At 46.8% G+C, this 22,488-nt stretch overlaps 1 long non-coding RNA gene across 11 annotated transcripts in view; it reads right to left on the bottom strand.

Annotated features, from left to right (window-relative positions):
• LOC147365388 (uncharacterized) overlaps nucleotides 1–21,539 on the bottom strand; it is a 57,194-nt gene extending 35,655 nt beyond the window's left edge. Inside the window, exons 1-4 of one of the 11 annotated variants that reach the window (XR_015135502.1) lie at nucleotides 20,636–21,539; nucleotides 20,422–20,530; nucleotides 3,387–3,517; nucleotides 458–1,320 (exon numbers count right to left, since the gene is read on the bottom strand). This is a non-coding gene — a long non-coding RNA (uncharacterized LOC147365388). Of the gene's footprint in view, nucleotides 1–457; nucleotides 1,321–1,453; nucleotides 1,514–3,002; nucleotides 3,100–3,386; nucleotides 3,518–6,284; nucleotides 18,071–18,135; nucleotides 19,832–20,421; nucleotides 20,531–20,635 lie in introns of those variants that run through there. The other 10 variants (XR_015135501.1, XR_015135503.1, XR_015135507.1 and 7 more) reach the window with 10 other exon arrangements.
• Nucleotides 21,540–22,488: the final 949 nt, after the last annotated feature.

Genomic DNA, 22,488 nt, shown 5'->3' with positions numbered 1-22,488 from the left:
GTCAATCCTAAAGGAAATCAGTCCTGAATATTCATTGGAAGGACTGATGCTAAAACTGAAACTCCAATACTTTGGCCACCTGATGCAAAGAACCAACTCATTGGAAAAGACCCTGATGCTGGGAAAGATTGAAGACAGGAGGAGAAGGGGACGACAGAGGATGAGATGGTTAGATGGCATCACCGACGCAATAGAAATGAGTTTGAGTAAGTTCCAGAAGTTGGTGATGGACAGGGAAGCCTGGCATGCTGCCTGCCATCCATGGGGTCACAAAGAGTTGGACAAGACTGAGCAATTGAACAAAGCTGAACTGAAGGCTTTGAATACTTTGCTGTATACCAGAAATTAACACAACATTGTAAATCAATTATACTTCAATACAACAAATAAAAAAAGAAAAATGCCTAATATTTATCCCACCCTGTATATTGTACTCTGATATATTCTATTCATTCTATTTCATTTTTAAAAAATTGCTGAATATATTGATTCCATGACAGGTCACAACCTACATATGGTTCGAAGAGTACATAGTCCCAACCTTCTATGCTCTGCCCGATTGTGTCATCAATTAGAACTATAAGCGCCTTCTATAGAATGGTTCCAAAGCCCTTTGTTTCAGGACTCTGGCCCAGCAGAGCATGAACAGTGTTAGCCTGGGTGCCAGCGTGGGTTCTGGGCTCAGATGTCATCATCCGACTCCCGCACGACACGTCCGAGTTGGAAGGGACGCTCTCTCCGCTGCGTAAACTCTCTCCCCAGTGTGTCAGCGCAGGTGACCCGGGGCCCTGGCCTCCTCTGCCTGCCTTCAGCAGCCAGGAGCCCCCTGCCTGCTGCCATAGCTGACTGAGTCACTCAAGAGATCTTTGGCGTTTCCATAGATATGGCCCAGCTGCTGCCATATGCGCTCCTCCTGGTCCTGCCCTCAGAGGCCAGGTGAGTTCAGCCTCTTCTACAGCACACATTAAACCCCTTTTGAAGACAACACCCATTATTGTCCTGAATCCCCCATCACCAGCTCCTTTCATGTCTATGGGGTGGGGTTTCCAGGTCTCTTGCCATCATCCGGTCTGTTGCTTTTGCACACATACTTGTTTGCCAGCATTCTTCTGGAAGTGTGGCTTCCTGAACAAGGAATTGAGTGCTAGATGAATACAGGCATGTGTGTGTGTGTGTGTGTGTGTGTACAAAATCCTATTTTAAGAAATCAGGGGACATCCCTGGTGGTCCAGTGGCTGAGACTCTGTGCTCCCAATGCAGGAGGCCTGGGTTCGATCCCTGGTCAGGAAAATAGATCCCGCATGCTGCAACTAGGACCTGCTGCAGTCAAATTAAAAAAAAAAAAAAGAAATCAGATGGTGTGTCAGAGCTTTTGATCCCGATATTGTAAACCCTTGTCCTACCTGCATGACATTTGGTCAGCCCCACTCCTTTTTGGTTGATTTCTTTTTTTTTTTTAAAGAGGGTATTGTTGAATGGGTACAGAGTTCCAGTTTGGGATGATGAACAAATTCTGTAAATGAGTAATGGTGATGATTGAAAAACACTGTGAATGTATTTGATGTGACTGAATTGTGCACTTTAAAATGGCCAGAATGATAACTTCTACATCATGCATATTTTAACCACAATTTTAAAAAAGACAGAGAGGGTTAGATGATCCAAGATTCCTTTGAACATTTTTACAGCCTTTACAATCTGATGCCACATTACTTCGACTTTGAAGGCCCCAGGGTCCAGGCTTAGACCTGACCTTTCCTTGGAGAATGGTGGGAAGATGCCAACAGAGATTCTCAGGCCAGGATGAGGGAGGCTGGTATTCAGCCCCAATCACACAACGCCTAACCCACATCATCCTGAAACCGAGTAGTCTAATGAAGTCTAAATACATTCCTGAGAAATCAGAACACTAATGCTGGCTGGAACCCTGGGCTCGCAGTCCCTGGAGGGCATTAAAGCCCAGCAGTGCTCCCCTGACAGCCTGACCTCTGGGTTATCTGAGGAGTAGCTCAGAGAAGACCCAGAGGCCCAGCCCCGAGACATTCCTTCCCTGCTCCCTGGCGCTGGTTTTTAAAACCTTCTCTCCGGCTGTCTACTCCAGGGTGGTGAGGGGGCTCAGAGAGTCGTTGGCGTGCAAGTGGGAAAGCCATCTATGGGCTTGAATTCCTTTTCTCTGGTTTTGGGAAGCAGCCTCACAGCTTCCATTTAAAAGATAGAGGGAAGGGAAACTGAGGACAGAAACCCCAAATAAGCGGAATCCGAGAAAGACAACCGTATGTTGTGTGACCCAAGCGCCCTCGCCTTGGTGTTCCTGCCTCCCCAGGGCTGCGCAGGGATTCCCAGACCTTCTGAGAAGCAGCACCCAGGTCTGACAGCCAGGCACTACCCCGCACCTCGACATCATGCAAGGCTTCACACCTCAATCGTGAGATACTTAGGGTCTTTGAAGTGAGAATGCCCAGAGAGCTGAAAACTGCAGCAAGGGTCCAATTCAGGGAGTGTTGTCATATTTCATCTCTTAACAAAGAGCTGGAAGCAACTCCATGAAGGCAATGGGCACAGAAGGAGATGGTGCTCATTCAACGTGGTTCTGCTCCCGTCTCGTGAAGCGACAGCCGAGGAGACTTGGCCACTCACAAAGGCGGACAAAAAGCCCAAGGAAAGAGTCAAGATTGAACACATGACATTAACCTGGAGGCGGCAGGTTCTGTGGCACAGTTTAAGGTCAAGAGGCATTTTTATATCACCTAGTGGAAGCCGGTGGTCAACACCAGGCTTTCTCAGGGAGACACGCCAGATTCTGATTTGATGAGCAGTCAGTGAAACAGACACACCTGCACAGGTGAAGATGGAGGGTGAAGATGCAATTACGGTGTCTATTAAGAAGAAAACTTTGGGCCTCTCTGTGGTTCAGTGGTAAAGAACCCTTCTGCCAAGGCAGGAGACACTGGTTCGATCCCCTATCCAGGAGGATCCCACATGTGGTAAAGCAATCAAGCCCATGGGCCTCACCTGTTGAGCCTGAAGTCCAGAGCCTGGGAGCCACAACCACCAAAGTCTATGTGCCCCGGTGCCCGTGCTCCGCAACAAGAGAAGTTGCTGTAATGAGAAGCCCGAGCACTAGAGAAAAGCTCGAGCAGCAACAAGACCCAGCATAGTCAAAAAAAAAAAAAATAATAATAGTAAAAGGAACCCGCTACTTGACTCTGGAGAAGGCAATGGCACCCCACTTCAGTACTCTTGCCTGGAAAATCCCATGGACGGAGGAGCCTGGCGGGCTACAGTCCATGGGGTCACGAAGAGTCAGATACGACTCAGCGACTTCACTTTCACTTTTCACTTTCATGCATGGAGAAGGAAATGGCAACCCACTCCAGGGTTCTTACCTTGAGAATCCCAGGGACAGGGGAGCCTGGTGGGCTGCCGTCTATGGGGTCGCACAGAGTCGGACACGACTAAAGTGGCTTAGCAGCAGCAGCAGCAGCATCAGCAGCTACTTGACTCCAGAACTTTGTTCCTATACACCAAGAGTGTGTTCACAACTAGAAAACCACAATCTGTTTCCACCATATCCTGACCATAGAACAATTTCCTCTATTTTATTTTCCTTTCCCTATTCTTTTACTGTATATCTAGGAATGGCATATGTGCATAAACATGCTGCATTTTTAAAAAATTAAATAGCCCATGGTAGGTTTTGATCAATTTCAAGCAGAGATGGGATGGGAAAAACTTCCTAGTTCTGTGGAAATTTTCCCTTTGCATTTAATAGCATGCTTCTTCAGCTCTTATCTTTATATTCCATTATGTTATTTTGCTGTTTCACTGTTTAACAAAAAATGAAATAAAAATCCTTGTATAGTGTGTTCAATTGTGGAACTTTATCATTTATTGTTGTAAAACCACAGGCAATTTGATAACATTTTTGTTTGTAGCTGTCATATGTAGGACAATCTGTCCTTAACTGGAGATAATTACTCTAAAAGGAATGCATTCTATATAGTTTTCAAGCCAAGCAACTTGTTGTTTAAATCAACTTCTTGCTTAAAGTGAGGAAAAAAAAGAGAGAGAGAGAGATGAAGCCAGAATAAAATTCCCAGGTGGCAGTCTGGGTGTCTATTAATTAAAGGGCAATTAAAGAATAAAAGTATCTGAAACCCAGTAGAGGGGGAGGCAGGGCTAGCATGGGGCATTTCTCCCACTTTCCCCAAGCATCAGATGCTTTCCTCCCAACACAAGGTACCATACCAGCCATCCGCATCTGGGGCTCAAGTGTGGTGCATTCGTCATGGCTTTGAGTCCTAGAGGCAGGCAGACCTGGGTTCAAATCCTGAACCTGATACTTACCAGCTATGTGACTCTAGACAAGCATCTCATGCTTTCTGAGCTTTTGCTGTCCTACCTATAAAGTGAGGAGGATGGTACTTCATAGGTGGTTGTGAGCACAAATTAGATAGTACACAGAAAGTGCTTAGTGAGCAGTGAGGACTCAATAAACCTACATCATTATATCCTGTGGTCTTTCCAGTCTGAGAGCTGAGAGAACATCTTTGCTCTCTTCAGTGGCCAGAGCTACATGGATTTTTCTCCCCAGTGTCTTAGTACAAAAAATTTCAAACATATAGAAAAGTTGCAAATTGTACAGTGAACACTGATATACCTATCAGGTAGATTCCACAATTAGCATTTTGCTAGAAATGTGTTACCAAATACTTTTTTAAAAATCCTATCTACCCTTCAATTCATCTGCTTTAAAAATTGCATTTTGAAGTCAGTTGCCGACATCAGCACTTCTCACACAGTTCTGTCTCTCCTTAATGAACTTGCCCCACAGCAAGGAGCCCAACTAAGGCTTCCACGTGCCAACCTGAAACACTGCCCTCCATGAAGGTGCCAAATGAACGTGTATGATTGACTTAGATGGAGAAAAGTCAGGATGTTACATCTGCTAGAAATGTAATCCATGTGTGAGTCCAGACAAAATGAGCTTTAGTCTTTTAAGCATGTCTTGAACCACATATCACGAGTAGAAACGTTTATGCCTCAGTCTTTATTTTGTAGAGGAAATGACCATTGAATATAACACAAGAGAAACTATAAATAAAATGTGTTTCTGTTAACTCTGTGTTGTTAAGGTAGGGCTGGCTGCCTGAGCTGCCACAGCAGTCTGCTTTGGATTATTAGCATCATAATTTTGGAGGAGAAAACCTTGCTCTCCCAGAATCTACTATGAAGTGTTAACCCAGTCTTGATGTCCACTCCAAGGCTGAAGACCAGGGAAACAGCATTTCAGTCCAGGGCACATCAAAAGGTTTTCTGGTGCAAGGTTTCTTCCAATGCCCAGATCCATCCTCCAAAACAGGGGCACTGGTTTCTAATGAAGAGAGTCCAGTTCCATCCAGATCTTATCCATTCACTTGCTTCCAATTCATTCGCAGGAAATCCAGGTTGAAACGTCTCAAATAAATATTCTTTGATACCCTAAATGCCTTCACTTGGGGGCAAAAGCTCTGCTGACTTGGTTGGTTTACATTTTTTCAGCTTGAGTTGACAAAAAGGAGGAACAGAGCTGATTTCTACCAAGCCTTCTCTCTGTCCACCATGAGACCAGGAGTTGGCCAGAAGCCAAATAATCACTCTGACCACACAACTGTGTCCTTCGTTGTTCTTGTTCCTTAGTCGTGTCCAACTCTGTGACCCCATGGACTGTAGCCCACCAGGCTCCTCTGTCCATAGGATTCTCCAGGCAAGAATACTGGAATGGGGTGCCATTTCCTTCTCTGGGTGATCTTCCTGACCCAGGGATCAAACCCACGTCTCCTGCTTTGCAGGTGGGTTTTTTTTTTTTTTTTTAATACTGAGCCACCTGGGAAGCCCAGCAGTGTTCTTGCCTGCATGTTTTTCTTTTCTTCCAAAGTGAAGGAGAAAAGGCCCAAACCTATGGTCATGTGAAGTTTTCATGAGAGGAAAGAGCTTTTGACACCAAGCAGATGGGGCCTGGGTGGCACTGGCTCTGCCCTGGAGGTGGGGAGGGCTTTCAGGGAGCAGAGAGAACCAGAGTGACATACTGCAAGTGGCACACTTGTGATGATGTGCGTGTATCAGGAGCTTAATAAACGTAAAATGGGCCTATGTGGGTTTTTAGTGCAAAAGTCAGGGAACACAGGCACTGCTCCGGCCACACGATAGCATGCAAAAGGGCCTCTTTGGGGAGACATCTACTTAAAAACTGAGCATCTAACATTTTTGGAGAAATGTGTTTTGTTGGCGCTCTGCCACACCCACCTGTTGCACAGGGCAGGAGTTACAGACGACTGCGGTTATTGGCTATTTTCCAGAGAGACTGGGCCTTGTCCAGTGGAGGTACTGAGAGGTGGTCCCTGAAACAGCCAAGAGTAAGAGGGCCAGAGGCAGTGTGTCCACCCTGCCGGGACCGTGCCAAGGGCCAGGCCTGGAGGAGCCCAAGTCTGGGTCCAGTGCACTTAACACGGCGCCTGTAAAGAGTGCAGAAAGACCGCCGGGTTGGCTGCCGAAATGGATGGAAGTGAAAGGAAGGGTAGGAGGTGATGCGGGAAGGCCCGGAAGATCTCCTGTGCCGCTTGCCCTGGGTCACCAGGTCGGTTTCCCTAAGCAGGTGTAATGCCCCAGCTTGTTTTCATTGCTTGCCTGGTTAGTGCAGGGTGAACCTGCTTGGTTTACATTAAAGCACAGCACCCAGGCAAACGCCCACCTTCAAAACAAAGTGATTTTGCTTTCCGGAGCTTCCATATCTGGATTAGCAGTTTCACCTATGCTTTGGGGTCAAAAGGATCTGCCTCTTGTATGTACAAATCAGAGCTACACTGTGTCAGATTTTTTAAACCTATGACCTTTAACCACACTGTTGATTCATAATGTCAAAAAGCCTCAATCTTCTTCTGGACTGGAAAGTTTAAAGATACTTGGCACAAAGTTGAAGACTGAATCCACATTAAATCTTTCCATCTCAGCTGGAAGAGCTTCATTTTTAACAGTCAGAGTCCTGCTTGATAGACTGCATAAAGTATGACCATAAAATAATGAACTTTCTTAACAAATGTATCAGAATGTGTAACCCAAATGTGGGGCTTCCCTGGTGGCTCAGTGGTAAAAGAATCTGCCTGCAATACAGGAGACTCACGTTTGATCCCTGGGTTGGGAAGATCCCCTGGAGGAGGAAACCGCAACGCACTCCAGTATTCTTGCCTGAGAAATTCCAGGCACAAGTGGCTGGTTACAGTCCAGGGGGCCAGGAGAGTCAGCTACAACTTAGCAACTAAATAACAACTACAACCCAAATACATGTCTGTATATGCCAATAAATGTTGGTCTTAAAAGTGACTTTTTAGTCAAATGATGTCAGTACAGATCAAAACATTTTCAAAGTTTCTCTTTCAGAGTAGCCTACAAAACACTGGCACAAAAGCAGATGGATGTCACCTGACTTGATAGCCACAGGGATGCTCTTCTGATCCAATGCAATTCTCGGCCTTTCACCAGCTTTGCAATTTTCACCTTGCTCCTCTCCCCTCTTTCCCATCATGAATATCTAGGGGACTGCAGAAATGGTTGAAACGGTGCTGCCTGAGAATGGGAAAAAGTCCAGGAGCAAGACCGTGGGTCTAACAACCGCTTGGAATCTGCAAGACTGATGGAGCATGGCTACCGCCTCCGGTTCTGTGAGTATTGACAGGCTATAACGAACTGAAGTGGGTAACTGACCAAGGTGTCCTCAATCCAACTCATTTCAAGACCTCATCTCTTAACTCCCATTAAGTCAGGGAATATTCCTTGACTATAGCCAAGAGGTAGCACCACACATCTAATACAGATATGCATTTTGTCAAGGCTTTTTTTTTTTTGCACCAGGTCAGAACATCAACTGCCTGCTCCTTCACCCACACGCTGGTGCTGGTTGCCACTGAATGGCAAGAAATTTGTGGCACAGAGACAAGGTAGGAAAGAACCCGTTGTTGTTTGGATTCCCTCAATGGCAGCAGCTGTAAGAGGGCCGGTGTTCGGGTTTCCCCACATTGTTGGATTAGTCTGAGCGAGTTCTCGCCATGGAGGAGGAGACAGCACCAAGCCAGAGCCAAGAGTAATAGAGCCCCTGGGGAGTGTACCGAGATTTGGAACCAACCAGAGGACTTGTTTGGTTTGTAGGGAGGATTAAATGAAATATTTTTACAAATATTTTGAAAGCATTAAGTGCTTTCATTGATATGTTATTCACCACCAGGAAAGCAAACAAACACCAACCTTTCTGCCCCTCCAGTTATCATTTATCTATACCCACCCCATCTCCTCTGCCCTTTGCCCTTCCCCTAGCTTAGGCAGAGACTGTCCCTGTTGTTATCTAGGACTAATTATCCGTTCTCTTCTAGATCCCTCCCTCCCTGCTTCCTGAGTGCTGGTTTTATCAGTCATGACTCTTCAACCTTTCCTTCCTGTTTCCCCGTCATCATTCAAAGGGGCTTTCAGATTTCCCAAAGAGAAAATCCTCCTTTATGCCATTGCTGCCTTATGCGCACTTGTCTCTCACACCAGTGCCTTTTCTTCATAGGCAGCCTTCAGGAAAGGGCTTCCCCTTCCCTCTAGCTCCTTACATCTCCTTCAGACCTGAGCTCAGGGCCTTTGGGTTCCTGAATCCATCACTGGCCTAGATCAGGTTTTGTCTCAGTGGCCTACCACCCCACACCACCAAATCCAATGGGTACTTTTCTGCTCTTCTATCCATCAACTTTCTAAACTCTTTCCCTCAACTTCTATGGGAACACACCCTCCTGTTGTTTCATTCCCCACCCCATCAGGTCCCATTTTTCTTCCTCTGTTCATTCCTCAAAACACTGGGGATCCCTCTTGGGAGTTCTTTAACTCTTACGGGGAAACTGTTTGGCACATGGTTACGTGACAGTCAAGACCCTTTCTTGAGCCCCACGCTTTGGAGTTGGTGCCTTCTTTCTCTTAGACTCCCCTTAGGGTTATCTTTCTGGATATCTGGGTAATGCGTCAGCCAGGGGCCACCTGCTGCTGGGAAAGCACACACCCTAAAGGTTCAGTTTCCATCGGCGATGCTCCAGGCACCAGAACAAACCTCTGTTTCCTTATCTCTTCTGCCGTGCCTTTTCTAGGGTTCACCTCGTCTCTCTCTGAAAGGGATAAGACAGAATGAAGACTTGCATCTGGGCTGATGAAGACAGGGGGCACTCAGTCTATTGGATCTAAACCTTAAAACTGCCTACCATGGTCCAGAGTCTGTGTGGCTGTATTACTTAAGCCCAGGTCACTAGGGCTCGGAGAAGGCGATGGCACCCCACTCCAGTACTCTTGCCTGGAAAATCCCATGGACAGAGGAGCCTGGTAGGCTGCAGTCCAGAGGGTCGCAAAGAGTCGGACATGACTGAGCGACTTCACTTTCACTTTTCACTTTCATGCATTGGAGAAGGAAATGGCAACCCACTCTAGTGTTCTTGCCTGGAGGATCCCAGGGACGGGGGAGCCTGGTGGGCTGCCGTCTATGGGGTCGCACAGAGTCGGACACGACTGAAGTGGCTTAGCAGCAGCAGCAGGTCACTAGGGCTAGGGCTCCTCTTTTTGAGGTCACGGGCTAAAGCCCTCGAACATTCATTCTGTGGGGGATTCACCTGTTCGTCTACAGCCTTCAGGTCCCTACCTGCCCCAGAGTCCTAGAACAGGATTGAGGTGCTGAGGTTCTGGGGGCAGACATTCTCGCGTGCACCCCAATCTGACGAATTTGTACCCACAGCCTTTTCTTTCTTTTTTTTAAATTTTATTTAACTTTACAATATTGTATTGGTTTTGCCATATATCAAAATGAATCTGCCACAGGTATACATGTGTTCCCCATCCTGAACCCTCCTCCCTCCTCCCTCCCCATACCATCTCTCTGGGTCGTCCCAGTGCACCAGCCCCAAGCATCCAGTATCGTGCATCAAACCTGGACTGGCGACTCATTTCATATATGATATTATACATATTTCAATGCCATTCTCCCAAGTCTTCCCACCCTCTCCCTCTCCCACAGAGTCCAAAAGACTGTTCTATACATCAGTGTCTCTTTTGCTGTCTCGTATACAGGGTTATTGTTACCATCTTTCTAAATTCCATATATATGCGTTAGTATACTGTATTGGTGTTTTTCTTTCTGGCTTTCTTCACTCTGTATAATAGGCTCCAGTTTCATCCACCTCATTAGAATCTATACGGGCTTGTTCAGGGGCATGTGATCCACCCACAGGACTCCAAACTCTGCTTTCGGTTAATGTTGCCAAATCACCATCTGTAGTCCACAGGCAGGGCTCCATATTCACTCACATGGGTGAGAAATGTTGCCTGCTGTGTCAGTAAACAGATCAGTCACCCCAGCTGTGCACCCTTGGGGGATTCACCATGGAGAAAAGCAGGATACTGGCCTAGATGGCTATGATGCATACCAAAGGAATGATTTCAAAGAGCCCAGACTCCTGCATCTTCCCGTATACAGAAAAGTGCTAAATTCATTTCCTTCGGATATTCAGTTTTTCTTTCATTATCAGTAAGCATTTGATTCTTGTTTTTGGTGTGCTTGTTTGTAAAGTTCTCTATGTTTTGGCTGCTCCCTCATCTCTTTGGAGGAGTCCCTCGGAGCTCTCTGAGAGGCTGCCTCCCAGGTTAAAGTCTGCCTTATGTAATTCTCAATTTTTATGTAATTCTCAATTTTTAGGTTGTGCATTCTTTGTCTCAGTTGACACATGACCAACTCAACTACAAGTCAACTCCTCAACACTCCCCCACCCCCACCTTTCTCTCTCCGCGCCCCGGTCTCCTCCACTTTTGCTGCTCAGCTCTTTCTTTTCTGTAAAACCAGGATGTCACCTCATTAAAAACCTTGCCTAGCCCCAGGATCGGGTTAGCGGCCCTCCTCTGTGCTCACATAGTGCCCTGCACTTTCCCATAAGACATGTGTTGTAATCATTTGCTTTCTTTCCAGTTTTCCCGCTAGACAGTGTGTTGTTTCAAGGCAGGAGTGCTGTCTTGGGTATGAAATTCCAGGAATAAGTACATTTGTGAAATAGAAAAACTTCCCTGTTGCAAACTGGAATATTACTCTTCCTCAAACACATCATCAGTTTTTTGAGTGTGTTTTTTTTTCCTCCTTAAATGAGCTCTGTGTCTACTTCCTTGTTTTTTGGTGATTTCTCTAGGTGGATCTCAAAACTTCAATCACTTTCAGATACTGTAACAGTTCCAATTTAGGATCTTAAAAGCGCTGATATACACTCAAACTTGAGTCTCACCTCCAACTTACCATTTCTTCCCTCCCTCTTTGGGCTTCCCTAATAGCTCAGTTGGTAAAGAAGCCGCCTGCAATGCAGGAGACCTTGGTTCAATTCCTGGGTCAGGAAGATCCCCTAGAGAAGGGATAGGCTACCCACTCCAGTATTCTTGGGCTGCCCTTGTGGTTCAGCTGGTAAAGAACCTGCCCGCAATGCAGGAGACCTGGGTTTGATCCCTGCGTTGGGAAAAGAGGGAAAGTTTACCCACTCCGGTCTTCTGGCCTGGGGAATTCCATGGGGTTGCAAAGAAGGACTTTCACTTTCCCTCCCTCTGGCTAGGGTCTGACATGGGGGTTAAGACACTGCAGTCAGGAACTTCCCTGGTCGTCCACTGGTTGGGAGTCTGCCTGTCAACGCAGGGGACAATGGTTCGATCTCTGGTCTGGGAAGATTCCACATGCCTCCGGGCAACTGAGCCCAAGTGCCACAACAGGAGAAGCTGCCACAATAAAAAGCCCTTGCACCCCAACGAGGGAGTAGTCCCCACTCACCACAGCTAGAGAAAGCCTGTGTGCAACAGTGAAGACCTCGTGCAGTCAAAAATAATCAATAAAAAAATTTTAAAGACTCTGTAATGGGGATGGGCGCATGGCTTGTTCCTTCATCCTTCTCTCTCCCCCTCCCTCCTGCTTTGGGATCCTCTAGGGCTGAACAGATGAGGGAAAATGAGAGCAAAGGGACAGAGGTCATCATGTTTGACATGTGTGCTGTGTGTGGCCTTTGTGTGAGGGTCTGGAGTCCCTTCATCCTCAGTCCAGCTCTTCCATAGGGCATATTAATGGGACTTCCGAGATACCTTCTCCCGCTGCCCCTGTGGGGACATGCCACACTGCGTTCTCCAGCTTCTCTCTCAGTCTCTCTCTGCTCAACCCCTCACCCCCTTCCCTGGACGGTAGCCCTCTAATTACTAAAGCAAGCATGGGATTCCTCTACTTTTAGCCTTTCAAATGGCAAAGACTCATCTTGCTATCCCTACAGCCGTGAAGGTGAGGGGATGACCCTGTCACCCAGCTCCAGCTAGCCTCCTCCTTTTCAGTCTTCATACCCCAAACACCAGGAGACACATGGCAAGCTCTCCCACGACCCTGAGCACCCTCCCCTCTGACAGCAGTATTAATACTCTGCAGGTTGATGTGTTTTCACCACTCAGCAAGCTTCTCTGAAATGAAGAGGCAAGTTTGTCTCCCTTTCTTATAAAACACCCCTAAACCTGAGGTTCCCTTGACTCCCCACTTTGCTTGATTTGGGTGGCTGGATCCCCTTCCCCATGGGGAGGGAAGAAAAAAACACAGCTTGCTCCTCTGACAAAGAACTCCTTCTTAGGAACCTCTAGCCTTCTCTTTAAAAGTCCTGCGGGATATCCTTAGCACCTTTTTTAGTATGTGGGGATTCTTATCGCACATTGACTTCACCTTTGAAGCTCTAGCCAACACCTGAGACAACAGGAAAAGCTCAATTCCACATCCTGTTAGCTGTTGCCTCTGCTTAAAATATTCCTTTTTCTTCTTTTCTGCCTTTCACCTCATATCATTGCTCTCACCAACCTTATCTAAAATGTCACAGTAAATACTAAAGGAAATAGGTTTGATTAGAACTTCATCTTTGAACAAAACCAAAAATTACAAAAATGTGATCTATTTCATAAAATATACTTGTGTAATTGTGCACTAATTCTTAGACTAACCAAAAGAGTGAGTTGTGTTTCTTGGGCATGAACTGTTTGATAAAATTATATAATGCAGTACGTCTTCCATTTTAAATTCAATGACAGGAAGATAAAGTGGAATATTTTTGCAAAAATATTTCAGAGTTTCATCTGTTTCCTAGGGCCTTTCTCCCATCTTTGATATTCAAATCATCTTCTTTTGAAGAGTCTATGTCAGTATCCTTGTCAATTTTCCCTCCGCTGTTAATGGGCTCCAGTTCTGCCAGCTCCTTTGTTAGTGGGTTTACCCTCCAACTTCATGAAAGTGAATTTGATCTGCATCTTATTTGGCATTTTTAGCACACTGGAAATCAGCTGGAGGATTACTGACTAAGAGGAGGAGGCGGCTGCATCGTAAGCAGGCTGGTTTAATTAGGGTTGAAGTATTTGCATGACACCTTTTAAGAGTGGTGGGTAAGTTCATTAGTCACCATTGTGTTATAACAACTGTTGTTCCCTACGGCACCTTATAACTATGGAGCTTAAAGACCAAACCCTGGGCTAAGCAAGCGCCTCTGCCTGTCCCCATGAATTGTTGTAACTTAAGTGCTTCTCAGCCAAGATGGTGACAAGGACGGACTGGAGCTGGTAGAGAACTCATAGGAGACAAGGATGACTGGGTACTAGAGTGACTATGCCGAGTCACAGAGCCGGGAAGGGCTTGCAAGGTCTGAAAGGGAAGGTGGGAAAGGTACCAAGGCCAGTCTGGCCTCTGTGACCACATGGGAAAGGCTTAGCCCTGAGATGGCACAAGAAACCGAACTCTGCAAGTCAGCTCTTCAGTCCTGTGCCTTCAAGGCAACTACAAGCATCTTTATAAGATGGTAGATGACTTAGCCGCATCAAGGGACAGATCGGGGTGTTAAGTCATAATTTGAAAAATGGCTCTCCTCTAGCCAAACGCATTCAGAAACAACCTCTTCCTAAACTTACCACCTCCCATTCAGTAGTTGGCCTCTTGTGAGGGAGGCTTTGCCAGTCCCACCAAGGCTTCTGGGTCCCCCATCTGTACAAGCAGAACATCCAGCCTGACACGCTGACATGATGCAAGGCCATTCCCCACTCTTGGCGACACAGAGAAAAGAGGGATGCAATCACCAGTCCTTTTTATAAGCACACCACAACCTGAAGTGGCAATGAGAAAGGGAGAACAGGGCCGGAGAGGGCACAGTGGGCAGCCCCGAAGGCAGCCCCCAGGGGTCCCTGCCCCTGGCACCACACCCTTTGAGAATGGACTGAATTTAGTGACTCACTTCTAACACACAGAACGTGGCGGAAGTAATGGATGTCACTTCAGATAAAGTAGGTGATAAAAGATTATGGCTTCTATAATGGGTCCTCAGCTCTCCCTTGAATCCTGCCACTCTCCTTCCGCAACTCAATCATGTCTTCGTTAAGACGGGCGCCCCATGAGAATCCTTGGCCAGGGACACCCAGGCAAGATGCACCCAGATTCCTGACCCTCAGAAATGGGAGGGGATTGTTGACTACGTAAAGAAGCGATGTAAGAGCTGTGATATGGATGCCAAGGAGGGAGATGCTTGGGATGGGCTGGGAGGTTAGGATTGGCATATATATACTCTACTGGGCTTCCCAGGGAGTGCTAGTGCTAAAGACCCCGCCAGCCAATGCAGGCGAAACAAGAGATGTGGGTTCGATCCCTGGGTCAAGAAGATCCCCTGGAGGAGGGCATGGCAACCCACTCAGGTATCCTTGCCTGGAAAATCCCCATGGACAGAGGAGCCTGGTGGGCTACAGTCCATAGGGTTGCAAAGAGCTGACATGACTGAAGTGACTTAGCGTGCATGCATATACTATGTGTAAAATAGGTAACTGTACAGCACAGGGAACTCTACTTAATGCTTGGTGGTGACCTAAACGGGAAGGAAATCCAAGGACAAGGGGATATATGTATACACGTGGCCGATTAACCTTGTTGTACAGCAGGAACTAATGCAACCTTGGAAAGCAACCATACTCCACTTTAAAAATGTGTCAGAGGCAAAACACTCTCCGACATACATCACAGCAGGATCCTCTATGACCCACCTCCCAGAATATTGGAAATAAAAGCAAAAATAAACAAATGGGACCTAATTAACCTTAAAAGCTTCTGCACATCAAAGGAAACTATTAGCAAGGTGAAAAGACAGCCTTCAGAATGGGAGAAAATAATAGCAAATGAAGCAACCGACAAACAACTAATCTCAAAAATATACAAGCAACTCCTACAGCTCAACTCCAGAAAAATAAACGACCCAATCAAAAAATGGGCCAAAGAACTAAATAGACATTTCTCCAAAGAAGACATACAGATGGCTAACAAACACATGAAAAGATGCTCAACATCACTCATTATCAGAGAAATGCAAATCAAAACCACTATGAGGTACCATTTCACACCAGTCAGAATGGCTGCGATCCAAAAGTCTACAAATAATAAATGCTGGAGAGGGTGTGGAGAAAAGGGAACCCTCTTACACTGTTGGTGGGAATGCAAACTAGTACAGCCACTATGGAGACCAGTGTGGAGATTCCTTAAAAAACTGGAAATAGAACTGCCTTATGATCCAGCAACCCCACTGCTGGGCATACACACTGAGGAAACCAGAAGGGAAAGAGACACGTGTACCCCAATGTTCATCGCAGCACTGTTTATAATAGCCAGGACATGGAAGCAACCTAGATGTCCATCAGCAGATGAATGGATAAGAAAGCTGTGGTACATATACACAATGGAGTATTACTCAGCCATTAAAAAGAATACATTTGAATCAGTTCTAATGAGGTGGATGAAACTGGAGCCTATTATACAGAGTGAAGTAAGCCAGAAGGAAAAACATAAATACAGTATACTAACGCATATATATGGAATTTAGAAAGATGGTAACAATAACCCGGTGTACGAGACAGCAAAAGAGACACTGATGTATAGAACAGTCTTATGGACTCTGTGGGAGAGGGAGAGGGTGGGAAGATTTGGGAGAATGGCAATGAAACATGTAAAATATCATGTAGGAAACGAGTTGCCAGTCCAGGTTCAATGCAGGATGCTGGATGCTTGGGGCTGGTGCACTGGGACGGCCCAGAGGGATGGTATGGGGAGGGAGGAAGGAGGAGGGTTTGGGATGGGGAACACATGTATACCTGTGGTGGATTCATTTTGATATTTGGCAAAACTAATACAATTATGTAAAGTTTAAAAATAAAATAAAATTAGAAAAAATAAAAAAATAAAAAAAAAATAAAAATGTGTCAGAGCTGTGAATTGAGTCTTTCTGAGGACGAGAGCCTGGGAGACGGCCTCTGCTGTGAATTGAGTCTTTCTGAGGACGAGAGCCTGGGAGACGGCCTCTGCAGTAGCTCTGAGGAGCTGCTCTGAAGCGGGGGAAGGTCAGTCTATCTGTGATTTTGGCTGAGGGGCGCATGCAATCAAGAAGACATCTCAGCAGATGCTCCTAATGAGTTATCTCAGTTAATGATTTCAGTGCTTTTCTAAGTATGGGAAGATGCAAGAATCCAGGTTCACAAAACAAGTTTTCCTGAGACATATCTAGCTCTCTCAGGGGCCTTTTCCCCCAAAGCACAAAGTGCCTCATCCTGCATCTCTTTCATGGTGTACGCTGTCAATCAGCAATCACAGTGGCCAATGACTTGATCTTTATATGAGTGGGTGATAGGCAACATTCTTTGTATTAACATAGTAAATATTTTTTTCTCTATATGTCATTTTGTGGTAATTTCTTACACAGCAATAGGTAATCAATATGTGAGGCAGGGGTATTGTGTCGGGGGCGGGGGAGGTGGTTTTCTGACTCTTGGTTTGAGTCCAGCTGGGAGAAAAATATGAGGCTATCCAATCAATCTTGATGACCAGGAAGACACCTGTGACCTTGGGCCCCAGGGATTTGAGGCTTTTTAAAACTGGCTTTCTAGGTGCCATTGCCACACGTCAGGGGACATGCATGCAACCCAAATGGTCTACTCTCTGTGTCTTTGACTCCTCCCTCCCCTGCCTTACCCGGCACTCGCCATTCTGCACTGCCATTGTCTTAGCAGACTTAGGCTTCTTGAGGGTGAAGACCATGGCTTACGTATCTTCATTACCACCCATGCTAGACACAGTAGGTGCCCATCAAATGTACGTGTGTATTTTAAATACATGTGTGTGTGTATGTGTGTTTTCCAGTAGCATGCAAAATCTTAGTTACTTGACCAGGGATTGAACCTGTGTCCTTCTGAAGCACAGGGTCTTAACCACTAGACCTCCAGGGAAGTCCCCTAAGTATATGTGTGTCAACACTTTTCCCTGAGGTTCAGGCTATCCTAGTCTGCACTTGGTGACTGAACTTGGATCTCTATTAATCGCAACCCCCACCTTACAAATAAATTTCCCAGTCCACTTTCCTTCAGGAAACCATTAGTTTACATCCACTATGTCTGCACCAAAAAAACCCACCAACTTCCATGCTGTGAAAGGGGAAAAGATGGATGGATAACTGGGAGCATCAGAAAACATGCCACCTGCCCTTTGCAGCTAGTCCCTGCCATTGCAGGACTTCACAGCACTAGGTGGAAGCTACGTAGCCAGTGGTCTGCAGGGAAAGTCATGTGGGGAAGAGCATTTACAAAAAACCTTGAACAAACAAAGGGAGAAAATCTTAGAGAAGGTTTGGAAGATGAAGGAGGAAAATCTGAGTCTGTCCAAATGTGAGACCATAAAAAGAATTTGAAGCCATCAGCTGATATCTTGGAGGCGATCCCAGGGTAAACAAAACCTGCCTGAGGAGTCTGGACAATGTAATGTTCACCCTGATTTGATGAAGGTGCTGAAGTCCTTCCAGCTGATCCAAACAAAACCCTTTGAAGATAGCCAAGGCTGCAGACACATGCTTCCCCGGAGCAGGCAATGGGGCGAGGCTGCCATCGGGCTGAGTAAACATGGTCTGCAGGTTGGTGGGAGGGGTGGGGACGGGGGCCGTGCTTTGAAGTCAGGGACTGCAGGGTCATCCTGAAATCAGAAGGTATGTCCTTTGAATTCAACAAACGGAACATTCATTCAATGAGTCCTGTCTAAATGCCAAGCATGCTAGATAAGACAAAGATGTTCCGTGAAACAAACCAGACAGGAGACTTCCGCCTGGTGGGGAAGACAGACATTTATACACGAATAGCAGTAAGTGTGGCATTCTCTTTTTCAGGAGAGGGGCACGTCCGGAACAGAGTTCCAGTGCAGCAGGGCTAGGGAAAGAAACTTTTAAATTTACACCTGAAAGATGAGCTAGTCCAGCAAAGAGCAGAGAGAGGAGGGAGGGAACTATGCCAGGAGGCCAGCCCAGGTCAAGCCTGGAATCATGGGCGTGCCGGCAGGTTGGAAGAGCTGACCGAAGTGCAGAGTCAGATGAAAGGCACTGGGGTTATTCATACTGGAAAGGGAGAGGCTAAAAGTGGAATGAGAGTTTTCAGTTATAATAAGTTGTTTATCCAGAGAGCAATGGCCTCCTCCGCTGAGGCTGGCTTGGAGCAAAGGGGCTTCGGGGCTCCCGTGCAGAGTAACTCCAGACTCAGGGATGGACCAGCCCCTGGGTGAGGGTCCGAAGGTATGAAAGCATGGTCGCCAGGGAGACAGGTGTGGTCGCCAGAATCTGCTTCTGTGTGGGGTTGGGTGGGCTATGGCCCTCGGGGGGGTGAGATCACCCCAAGCGATATGCTTTGTAAGAAGCCAAGGGTTGCTAAACTGCCTCTGAGAAGGGCGAGCCAGTCACCTGTAGGGCTTTGCTTTTGCCAGAGGGGTATGCCAGTGGGGCTGGACTTGGTGAGTTTGGGGTCCCAGGGGACGTGACTGAGCAGCTGCCAGTGACCCTGCCTCTCCAGCTCCCCCGCCCCTTCCCCCAGTGCTCTGATCCCAATATTAATATTCCAAAATTGAAAGAACATCACTTTAAAGAGCGCCAAATTATTAGCCTTCCCAGGGGGCTCAGAAGTCTCAGTTCGGCTCTGTCCATGAGAAAGGAAAAGGCTCTTACCCGCCCCCCTCCTTCTCTTTTACCTGCCTCCTGACATGGTTCCAAAGACAGAGGATAAAGCAAGGACCACTCGAAATGCACCACCTAGAAACGGGAGGACTGGCAGCTTCAGCTGAGGTGATGGTTCAGGTCCAAAGGCTGCCTTTGCCTTGCACGAACCTCAGCTAGAGCTACTGTTCACCCCAGTCTCCCCTCTCCGCCCCCATGACAGGGCCAGGGAATTGGAGCAGGCAGAGGGGGGGGACCAGATCAGGCCACTCAAAAAAGAGCCAAGGAACCAATAAATATATGAGAAAGTTCAATCTTCTGGTACTGAAAGAAAGACAAAACAATGAGCCACTCTAAAGCCTGTCAAAGCAGCGAGAATTCTGAAATCATTCGGCAGTAAGTACTAGGAAAAGGTCAAGCTCTGGTCACTACTGGTGTTCTGTGTAAAACATCAGTGACAAAGGAAGAGAGGGTGGTGGTGGCACCTCTGCTCACTGCACACTGCCATCCTGTCTCAAGAGCGCCCTTCCTCCTCCGTCCGGCGCTCTAAGTACATCCCGACTCGGCTCTGCGCGGTGACAGGGTGGCTGTGCACAGGGGTGATCGGTGCGATGACTTAATCTGAAAGCCCTCAGCAGCCCCGCAGCAGTCCAGCCCTCCTTCAGCATCAGACCAGACCCTGCCTTCAGGAGGAGACACCCCCGACCGCTGTATAAGAAGCAGGGAATGACCTCTCACGAACGTCTTTCCGTCCCAGCCTATAAGAGGAGTTGGGAGCATAATTTACTACAGCTCAGCCACTTAACTTTTGACTTAAGGCAACAATGTTTAATTAACTACAGAAATCAAAGCATTTCTCTAACCAGGTCCTGCTGACCAACACAGAGCTCTCTATATAACAATTTAAACCAAAATATACCATCTGAACCGCAGTCATTATTTGCATTCCTCTTTTTAAGGCGAGATCCTCATAAAGCAATATTCCTCATAAGAAAGTCCACATACACAGGCTAACCTCTGCATCAGCTTCTTTCATCCCAAACCCCAAAGAGAAATCATTACAAACAGAACTTTACAGAATATCTGTATCCCAAGTGTTTGTTATGCTTCATCTCAGAGCCCTAAACACAGAGGAGGAATGGGGTTCTACTGACATTATTTAAAAGGCAGTATTCAGGGCGGCTAGTGAGAACCACATCCCCTTCCAGCATTCAGCAAGATGGTACCTGATTGTAACTAGAGACCAGTTAACCAGAAACAAGTCCTGGTCACAGAACAAGACAGGACTTCAATTCCACGTTGCAGCCAGCACCCTCAAGAGAAGCTTCAGTGTGTTTTGAGAACCCACCTGTTGGTCTCCTCTCCTAGCCTGGGCACTGTGCTGTGAGTTCTGTCTGTGTGTTCACTGGGAAGATGGTCACCAGCCACAGAGACCTGCGTGGGGGAAGGCGGTTTTCCTACGAAATATATGAAAAAACATGAATAAACTTCCTCTCCAGGCTGAGGAATTCCAACTCTTTTCAAATGTGTTTTATATTCTAAGCTTCCCATTAGCTTCTTACCCTCTGATTCTCATAGCTCTTGCTGAACTGCCGTACCTGTCTCTTCACATGCTTCTCTGACTTCCAGACATCCCAGCGCTGTGCCGAGCCAACCTTCTGACTCTAGTTTTGGGTGTTACTCACCTGAGGCTCCTCAGCCCTAAATAGTCAGAACAGGACTCCCTGCAAATGATCCTTAAAGGCACAGGACACAGGGAAGGGAAGGAATCTGGGGACTAGAGGTTACAGAGAGACAGAGTAGAGGGGTAGGGGCTTTTTAAGAGCAAATTCTATTTCACTTCCAACTCTACTGGCTGTGGGACTTTATGCAAAATTCTTTCTAAAATGGTAAGACCATTTATCTCATGATGAGATATTACTGAGAGCAATTTGGTAGTCATTGTAAAAAGTCAAACCGTGTCTGGCATACAGCGTGTCCTCAAGGAAGGTTGATTCCTTGCCTTGCCTCAATAATTAGCAAAACATGGCCTCCCTGAAAATTACACGACTCAGAACAAGGCCCATGTGGGCACCGAGTGGATGAGAGAGGGCTGTGAGGCAGAGAGGAGAAATTTCGAGGCATTGGTGACACAGAGTCTCCTGGGAGGGTGACTTTCTGATCCCTGGGACCTCAGATACAATCCTGGAAATAGAGGCTCAGGGGACTTTTTAACTCAAGACCTTCCATGTTGCATCTTTTTTCCTCCTCTCAGTGTTTGTTTCTTCTCTGTACATTGCGTCTCCTCCAACTTGTTTATTGACTTTCCTGGCTTCTTCCTTTGGTCGGATCCTGTGTGATTTCCCGACTGTCCTGCAGAGGATGTGTGTGTTGGTTTCTTCTTGTGTTTATACGTTTATCTCCTTGTGAATGCTTCCCTTGCTTTGGGGTCTCCGGGCACACGAGCAAAACAAACTGTGAGAAGAAGAGCACAGCTGTGATTCTTCTTGGAGGAAACGGCAGGCGGAGAGGACCAGTAGTTACCAGTCAGGTGGAGCATCACCCAGCACCCCGGGGGGCCTGGGCACACAGGGAACCAGCGGGCCCGCCCTCGGGGAGTTTCCTTGTCTCCAGGCCAGGGCTGCCAAAGTCACAGCCCTGGCACTGGTGACACTGAACCCTTTACTACAAAAGTTATTAACTCTTCAGTACTCTTTCCTTCCAGGCCAGGAGCAGTTCTGAGAGCTAATTTAAGAGCAATTTATTTATTTACTGAGTACTTACTGTGTGTATTTATTAAGAGCATTATTGTATTTTTATGACAACCCATTGCATTAGTTTCCCCCTTACCCCAGTGGTTAAAAAAAAATCCCTTTAAATTATTTACGCTAATAAAGATCTGTGAATTTAAGGAAAAGCACCATTTTAAGACATGTATTTCCAGGTGGCTCAGTGGTAAAGAATCTGCTTGCCAAGCAGGAGATGCAGGTTCGATCCCTGTGTTGGGAAGACCCCTGGAGAAGGGAATGGCAACCCACTCCAGTATTCTTGCCTGGGAAATCTCATGGACAGAGGAGCCTGGCGGGCTACAGTCCATGGGGCTACAAAGATTTGGACATGACCAAGTGATGAAACAGCGGCAGCAGCAGCATGCTAAGACATTCAGCAGTGAAAGGGCCTATGGGGGCCACAGAGATCTGGGGGGGACGCTAAGGCGCCGTGTGCATCCTCCTGGCTCTGGCTGCCTGGGGAGCCATGTCTTTGCAGGGAAGGAGTACCTTTGGGCCTCGGTGATAGAACACAGGCAGGCCCCACTGCGAAGGACCCGTCTCCTCCTGGATGTGGAGGCTGCATATGTCCATCACTTGCATGCATTTAAGTCCAAAGCTTTTCACTCAAGCTCTGGCTTAAGAACCAGGAAAAACCAGATGCGCTC

This window comes from Bos grunniens, chromosome 10, assembly GCF_055505025.1.
Source record: "Bos grunniens cultivar Pamir isolate PY7600 chromosome 10, Bosgru_T2T1.0, whole genome shotgun sequence".
NCBI classification, from domain to species: domain Eukaryota; kingdom Metazoa; phylum Chordata; class Mammalia; order Artiodactyla; family Bovidae; genus Bos; species Bos grunniens.
Note: the sequence above shows the minus strand (reverse complement) of the source record. Positions and strands in the feature narration are given on the sequence as shown.